This window comes from Lactuca saligna, chromosome 8, assembly GCF_052625555.1.
Source record: "Lactuca saligna cultivar CGN05327 chromosome 8, ASM5262555v1, whole genome shotgun sequence".
In the NCBI taxonomy this organism is placed as follows: Eukaryota; Viridiplantae; Streptophyta; class Magnoliopsida; order Asterales; family Asteraceae; genus Lactuca; species Lactuca saligna.
Window position 1 is genome coordinate 276,299,990 of NC_136424.1, and position 8,807 is coordinate 276,308,796.

Genomic DNA, 8,807 nt, shown 5'->3' on the forward strand with positions numbered 1-8,807 from the left:
AGGCCATGTCATAAATGAAGACGACACACATTTTTGCATATCGTAATTTAAATGTTTTAAAAAAAATTATATATTTATTAATTTTTAAATTAAATTTGCATTTAATTTCTCATAATAGAAATAAAATACCATATACAAAAAGTACAATCCATTGCATAATATAAAATAAAATTTCATACTTAAAAAATAAAATAAATTGCACAAATTATAATGTCATACAAAGAATCATTCAAATGTTAAACAAAAATAATACATTGCTAACATGGGTTATACATTCCTATAAAACTAACAAATAATCATACAACTCTGTTTGTTACTAGAAAGGAATGTCAAACATGATTACAAGTCTCCCTTAATCTTGATTACTCACCTGCTTAAGTAGAATGTTGTTGTTGAGAAGGTTACCTAGCAACAGAGAAAAACACAACACCTCTCCCACAATCACAACATCATTTACAAAGAAAGGGTTGTCAATTACTTTCATTAAGACTTTCATTCAATCACAAAAATATTAAATAAAAGGGTGAAAAAGTAACTTACTTTTTATAAGTTGATCTCCCTTAGAGCAAACACAGCTAAAGCATTGAACAAGACCCTATTTCAAAATTTTATAAATACACAAATCATGATACCTGATATTGGAATACACACTTTGAGACATGAATTAATACGATTAGATTAACCTGGATACATAGGAAGTAAATATGGAAGGTGCCAGAACTCCGGGGGTATTGGGTTGGTTCCTTCCCACTCGCACACACCAAGCCAGAACACCACTTAATCCAGCACCAAAATAAGCCTGCATTCAAAAAGCTGCAGGGGTGAGTCACAATTCAAGAATCTGTTAAAATTTGAGGAATAACATGTTCAACCAAAACAATATTAGAAAATAGGGTTAAATGTGAAACATAGCAATGTAATAATTATCATGGTGCTGGAATACTTGAAATCTAGATTATTTGCTTGTTTGTACATCCAGACGATTTTATCACGAACATAAGTCATGTTATCAACTTTCTGAAGAAGTATACCAAGACATTTGTACGAGAAGAATACTCTCAATAAGCTAATTTAATTAAAAAAATGTAATGATAATGATAATGAGTTCATATCTGTGAAGTAGTGCAGAATGCTCATCATCATATGTATAAAGCTCATACTGCTTTGCAAAAGCATTTCCAAGAAAAATGACCCAATCAATGTCTTGAACAACATCCAAAGTTTTTGCAAGAAACTACAAACAAAAAAAGAAATAAATAACAATGACATGAAAAGTAAAATCGCTATCCATATGAATTATAACACATACATTGATTGTCATATCATCCTACGTTTCTTGATAATTAAGGTCTTCTTTAAGGTCTTTAGTGTCACTGACAGCTTTCATTTTTGGAATCTAGAGCTTAACAAAACAATATATAAGTTAGAGTTAGGTCAAAGCATCATAACTAATCCAATTCCAAACACATTAAAAAATAAAAATAAATAAAGATTATTGCAATAGATGCAGGAATCTTGATTCTTGGCCTGCAAACTACATAAAATCAGAAATAAAGACAAAGTGGAGCTTTAATCTTACCTTGAAAACAAACCAAAAATCAAGAATATACCATTCAAACCCAAGCCCAACAAGAATAAGTGACATGAACTCCCAAAATTTTATTGGTTCCATATTCGTTATAAAGTAAGCCTGGAAACTTAAAAAATAATAAAAACTCCATATATTATATTGTCTCAAGTAAAATTGAAAACGTTTATTTAAATTACTTCTCCTGCAGCTCTCTTTGAGGCAGATCCATCTGAAGCTAGAGCTCTTTCAGCACATACATGAGCATGTGCAACATTCTCAACATATGTGAAATCATACATGTTTGTTACATCCCCTATAATAAACTGGTAATCCAAAAATCAACCAAAGAATGTAAAAATTAAAATCAGTTTCAATTAAATAGAGACTCATTAAAAACTTATATAATCGAATTTCAGATTACCTTTGATTTCCCTGCCCTTGATGCAGCTAAAGATGGAACAAGCAACTTATCACCAGGGCCAAAATATTATTGGATAGTCAGCCTTTGAATATTATTAGTGGTGTTGTAGATGAGATCTTGACACTTTCCCCAATCCACCAGGCCACCACGAAAGAAAAGATTAAGAGAGTGGAAACAAAGTTGAATTAGAAAATACGAAAAAATTTCAAAAAGTGGAAAAACAAAGAGAAAAGAGGGGATCTTTATATAAGAACAATCCATTTCATGTTACTTGCTTTGCTTGAAGTTAAAGTAGGACTATGAAGGACAAACTCGTCCGTTTGGGGATCAAATGTTGCAGTTGTTTCAAGACCTTGAACATTGGATCAATGAACAAGTTATGTTTGTCCAAACAAACATCCATAAGCATGTTCATAACTAAGACTTGGGAGTTGGGAAGGACAAGAAATTACCCAGTGGAGATTCAAGTTCAGCCATGTCTTGTGGTGTTAGTTTCACAGATAAAGCTCCAATGTTTTGCTGAAGGTTTTCAATTTTAGTGGTTCCTGGTATGGGCACAACATCTTTCCGCTGGTGGTGAACCCGCACCAATGCTAGTTGTGATGGAGTGCACCCTTTCTTTACTGCAATCGCACTAACTCGTTCGTACAACATTTTATTATTCTCAAGATTCTCAGGTAGGAACCTTGGTACATTCTACAAAAAGAGAAAGTATATATATATATATATATATATATATATATATATATATATATATATATATATACATATATAAACACAAGCTCAAACTCAGTTTAATGATTTTATATTATAATTGATAAAGAATCCGATTCAATTTGTTTTATGCAGACCAGACGAAAATCGCCCTCTGCCAAATTCTCAGCCATCTTTGAATCCTTTTATTAGTTTATCAATTCATGATCAAAACAAAAAGATTCCAACACTCCACCAAACAGCAACCTTGTCATGGCCTTTACCAAGAATAATTTCAGGTGACATGTATTCTACTGTTCCACATAAATAATTTGATCTTGCATTTTCATCAAACTCTTTTGCTAGCCCAAAATCCGTAAGCAATGCCTAAATAAATAAACTCACATGTTTAATAAAAGAACTGTGTGTGTTTGTGAGAGAGAAAACAAAAAAAAAGTACATGTCCATCCACATCAGGTAGTATATTTTCAGGCTTAAGATCCCTATGCATTATCCCATTTGCATGAAGGTGAGAAACAGCTGAAACAATCTCTGCAGCATAAATACGTGCCAAATCCTCTCTGAAACAATCATAATCATAACTTCTTAATCAGTTTATTTTATTTTTAAAGTAACAAAAACAAATAAATAAATAAATAAATAAAACTCACCAAAACAGTCCATGATGATATAGCTGGAAAAAAAGATGTCCACCATTCACAAAGTCCAAAACGAGGTAAAGTCGATATTTTGTCTGAAGATTAAAAGAGTGAGCATAGACAGATACAAAAAGGGTAGTTTTGGAATTTTGAAAAAAAAAAGTACCTGGAAAGAGTAACGAAGCTGGACAATAAAGGGATGATCAATCTTTGTCAAGATATCTCTCTCTGCTTTCATATACTCAACATGATTTTTCTCCACAATCTTATCTTTTCTCACAACTTTCATTGCATATATTTCCAAACTATCTCTCTTTCTCACTTGATAAATTTTACCAAAAGCCCCTTGCCCCACAACTTTCATGACTTCAAAATCTTCAAGCCCTATGGTTTTCACCTTACAACCATTTTCAGAATCTTCTTCTTCAATCTCTTTATCTATCACATCACTGAAATCCTCCAATGATTCATCCGTTTCACATATGGTTAACTTCCTTAGATTCAGCAAGTGGCTTACACATGGCGTGGGACCCACTAAAGAATGTGAATAGCTGTAAATGACCACAGGGTCATCGCTTGGAATTTCAGAATTGCCAGCTGGCAGTGGGAGAGGACCAAATGTATCAGAAAAGTCCAATTCAAGAGTATCTGATGTTTCATTGGGAGGGATTTTTGGGAATTGGAAATAGTTCTTTGAAGATTTGAATGGCTTGTTTTCAATTAAAGCAGTTAATTGAGAAGAAACCATTGTGGAAATTGGAAAACAGAAAGGAGTGTTTTGTTCGCGTTTGTATTAGTATTACAGACTATGGATGGAAAGATACTAAGATTCGAGCTGGTGAAAGGCTTCTACCAATGGCTTTAATTAGAAGGAAGTTCAAGTAAACAATTGAATTTTCAAAGAAAATTGAGAGAATGTTGATTTATGTGTGTGTTGGACTCACCAAAAAAGATTCATGGAAAGCATTAAATCTAAGAAAGAATACGACCTGTGAGGTTCAAGAAAACCCCATCCGTTTACCTTCAATCACCAAAGACCACCACTTCTTCATTCTTCTTCCTTCGATCTGTCCAAACCCCAAAGGTCCTCCGATGACGGAGTCTAAGAAGCCAAGGAAGGCTCACCGGGAACCAATAATTCCCTCCTCCTCCTCATGAATAGATCGATCATCCTGATCTACCAGTCGTTACTTGCCCTACTCCATTAGACTAGTTGAGTCCCCTCCCTACGTGTAATCTGCTGGCGACAAGGATGAATAGCCAAGGAGACCGCTGGAGCACCTCCCCCCCCCCAAGTTGTGGCAGACAAGAGAAGCGTCGCTGCTTCTCCCTTCTCCTTTTGTCAAATCGATCCCGCACCAGAGGTGCTTCCCCTTTCTCGATTGATTTCCATCATCGAGCCACCATGGCTGCTTGCGTTCCCATCTTCCTTTCTCGATAGATAAACCACGACCACCGGACCAAAACTCCCGCTACCTTCGTCATTCTAATTCCCCTTTTTCGATTTATCTGTGGGGAATAAGAAACAAACGAGAATCAATATTTGGATTCTAATATTGAGACTTGAGAGTATAATACTTAATTAGGGCTTTTTCTGAAAATTTCAACATCGAGTGGGGAATAAGAAAACTATTGGCGAGTATTCTCAATAACAGCAGAGAGATGAAGAAGGTGAAATTACAACAACGATGAAGTAGATGAATGGAAATCAGAAGCCCTTTTTCTTGATTGAGATGATGAAGTCGAGAGATGGAGATGAAATTGTAACCTTCGATCTTTGATTGAGAAGTTGCACAACAGTGTGAGGAGAATGAAAGATGCGTGAAAATGCTTAGGGAAGGGAGGGTAGCGGGCTTTTCTAATTTTTTGGCTTTTCTTTTCCCACTTGTAACTAAAGAACGCGCGTTCATTAAAATTATAAAGCGACACATATAGAGGGCGCGCATTTAAGGTACAGCGCCCTCCGTGTTTTTAATTTTTTTTCTTTTGACACTAATTTAAAGGCACACAATAATGCGTGAGCTAAATACTTAAATTTTCTGAAGAGATGACACTTTTTTAATGTCACTCTCGTTTGCGTAACATATATTAATGAGTGTCGTAATTTGCGTGTCGTAAAAGGCTATTTTTCTAGTAGTGCAGGATATTTTAGACCATATGGGGTATGAGGGAACTTTTCCCCCTACCATCAAGAAATTGCTTCCTCCTTGTTGGAAGTATCTAGCTCATGTGTTTGTGAGCTATATTTCTGACAGGAGATCAGGTGCAAATGAAATCTCCTCAGCTAACACTGGAGCAATCACAACCTTGGTTGCAGGAATTGAGTTCAACTTCTCGAAGTTTATAATGAATGAGCTGGTTCTAAATGTTGAGGGGAATAAGAGAGATAAAATTTTGATGTACCCAAGATTTCTGCAGATCATCTTCAATGTTATGCATCCCGAGCTGCGAAGAGGAAACGAAACTTTAGATCTTAAATTCGTTGGTGCAAGTGCTTTTGGGCTAATGAAACAAAAGAGAGGTGGAAAATTCGTCTTTGAAGGAAAGTTCCCCTTGATCAAATTCGGAATTTTTGAAGAAAATGATCTGTTAGAATCAGAAGATCAAACGATCCCTACGGAGTCTGAAGATATTGTGCATTCAACCTCTGAACCAGAATTTCAGGAAATTCATGATTCTCCTACAGCCACAGTGGTGGAGGAACATGATTATCATATGGAGGATGAAACTAAATCTACTCATGAGGATGATGATGACGATCTCTATGGTGATGTAGAATTTTTGAAGGAAATTGACTTCACATGGTTCAGCGATGATATCCCGAAAAACATTGAGCTTGATCTTAATGATGAAGAATTTGGTCCTCTTCCAGGATTCCTTAACAACTACCTTAATAAAGTCAATGAAGTTTCTTCTTCAACAACCAAGACTAGGGAAGAAGGAAATGCTCTCAAAATTCTGCTCTCCACGTCCAAGCCCATGGAGGATGCGTCAAGTCAAGGAGATGTGATGTCAGAGATTCCTCCCTATGTGTCAACTATCTCAACATCTACTCCAATTGTTCCTAATTCAGCTCAGCCCCAGACCTCTCAGTCTTCTATGGAAACAAGTCAATAAATTGCGAGTCTGGAGGTACCCATTATAACCAATGCACATCAAGTTTTCTCCACTGTCACTGCTACTACTGCTTACTCTCCAATACAAACTGATGAAGGCCCGACACAGCCCAACCTCTTCTCGTGGCAAAGGAATATCATTTAGAGAGGAGCACACAGGTGATGATAAATCTTCTTCGTCTGATCTTCGAGAAGAAATTGGAGTGCTTCGACAGTCATTGAGAAGACCATTCAGATGGATCAACTCACTTCTTACATTGCAGAGCTTAGAGCAAAGGATGAGGAGAACACAAAACAGATTAAAGATCTACAGACGAATGTTGGTTCATTGACTGCTAGCCACTTCAATCTAAAGAACGTTTTGTAGGATGCATTTGGTGAAAAAGTCAAAGCCCTTTTTCAACAGCCACACGGAATCGATGATCCTCCGACAGCCCCCACACAGTCTGTCTCTGAAGACTTTCCAGTCGATCCACCTGCTCCTAGAACAACCTCTGTTGTCAAAAGATTTGAAAAGGAGCTAAAGGGAAGTAAAGCCCGAATACTAATCAAACTGTAACATACATGTTTTGAAATCGTGTTTTGTAATGAATAAAATTGTGAAATACTATGTGAAATTGAGTGTTGAGTTCTCAAAAGATGGTTTTTACTAGAAATGAAGTAAAACTATGTTTAGAATCACTCATAAAATATTGGAAGTCTTATGAGATTCCAACTAAATGCCAAATAGTGAAATTTAGCGAAAATATAAAATTTTAAATAAGTAAAATTTAATTATTGAAAGTTGTAAATAATCTCGTTATAAACTTGTAGGCGGAAACCTCATCGAAATCCGAGTTATAACGAAGAAGTTATGACCAACCGAAGATCCGCGATAAAACCGACACGATGCGGAATGATGTAAAAAGTGAGTTTTTGATAAACTACTTTTTAGCCTTAGAGATCTAAATGAAAGTCGTAGTATTCATTAAATCGAGAAATTCGATAAAAAGAACGCCAAAATCTGACATCGTATGAGGAAGTTATGGTTTTTCGAAGTTTCAACTTAGCAGTAGACAGCTAAAAACTCAAATTTTAGATCGCGCGATATTTGACCGATACATCCTAAACGAGAATCGAAGGTCTCGTCATTTGTAGTACAACGGTAAAAAGTCTGACGAAAACAGATGTCGGATGAAGAAGTTATGAATTTTTAACGGATTTTCCTGTCCCGGTCTGTTAAAAATAATAATAATAAAAATAAATTCAAAATTAGCCAACAAATTCTAAGCAAAACTTGTAGAGCGTAATTTTAGCTACACGTGCGTATAAAGAACGTCAAAAACGGAGCTCGTATGCGAAAGTTATGAATTATAGAAGTTTTGGGCACTTTTCCGAGAAACCTCACATGAACAGTACCGGCCACGTCACTCGTTCCTATGCGTGCCACGTATGCAAGCCGGAGATGTGTCCTCCTTGCGTGTCCGAAACCTGCGAAACCACCAGAGACCCTCGTTGCTGCCACATCCCTCGCACGATGTAGCTGCGTCATCTGAGGAGCGACACGTGTCGCACACCTGTCCGACTCTCGCATCTAAAGCGTGTCACCCCTCCGAACCTCGCACCTGGCCGCCTCGCATGTGCGACGTCTGGCCTCCAAAATGATGGGTTTTATACAAACAATCATATGTGTACATGCAACCCCAATTTGGATCTATGTTTTACTATTAGATACACAACATTATGAACACAAGAATAAAACCCAAAAGAACAATGCTATTTTCGAAAATAATATACAAGGTTAGATTACATACCTCATGTTGTTATGTTGCAATAACAACTTAAATCTTCAAACCCTAAGTCTTGAAAGCAAGCACCACAAGTGTAGTGCCTCTAATGGCTCACAAACACCACAAGCAATTGGAGAGGCTATAGAGAGAGAAAGGAGGAGGTGGAAATCGTCCTTGGTACTTCTTAGAAGCATGTACATGAATTCCCAAGGCCTAGGGGTCTTTATATAGGGTTTAGATTAGGGTTTCAGTCCTTATCCTTATCCAGTTACTTGCCTACCAAGCAACCACAAGATAAGCCTTGAAAACCCTTATCTCTTGGACCTTGGACGATTTTAAGGATATCCTTATCCTTGAATTCGTCCATCCTTAAACAAGGATAATCATTGCCCTATTTTGCAACTATCACATAATTACAATTCAGCCCCTCTAGTTTAATTAATTACACTTGATCACAAAATTAATTCCTAATTAATTATTGACCAATATTAATTAAACAAATATGATTTCTCCTTTAATATATTATTCTTATAACATATTAATAAATCATAATAACCTCTTTCTCTATTTATTTCTCCA

The 8,807-nt window shown here is 36.2% G+C and overlaps 1 pseudogene across 1 annotated transcript; it reads right to left on the reverse strand.

Annotated features, from left to right (window-relative positions):
* Positions 1-3,351: 3,351 nt before the first annotated feature.
* On the reverse strand, positions 3,352-4,091 carry LOC145012392 (serine/threonine-protein kinase AtPK2/AtPK19 pseudogene; annotated as a pseudogene). The gene is made up of 2 exons (XR_013664472.1): positions 3,510-4,091; positions 3,352-3,438 (listed from the first exon to the last, which is right to left on the reverse strand). The product of XR_013664472.1 is annotated as a serine/threonine-protein kinase AtPK2/AtPK19 pseudogene (transcript).
* Between the last annotated feature and the right edge of the window lie 4,716 nt (positions 4,092-8,807).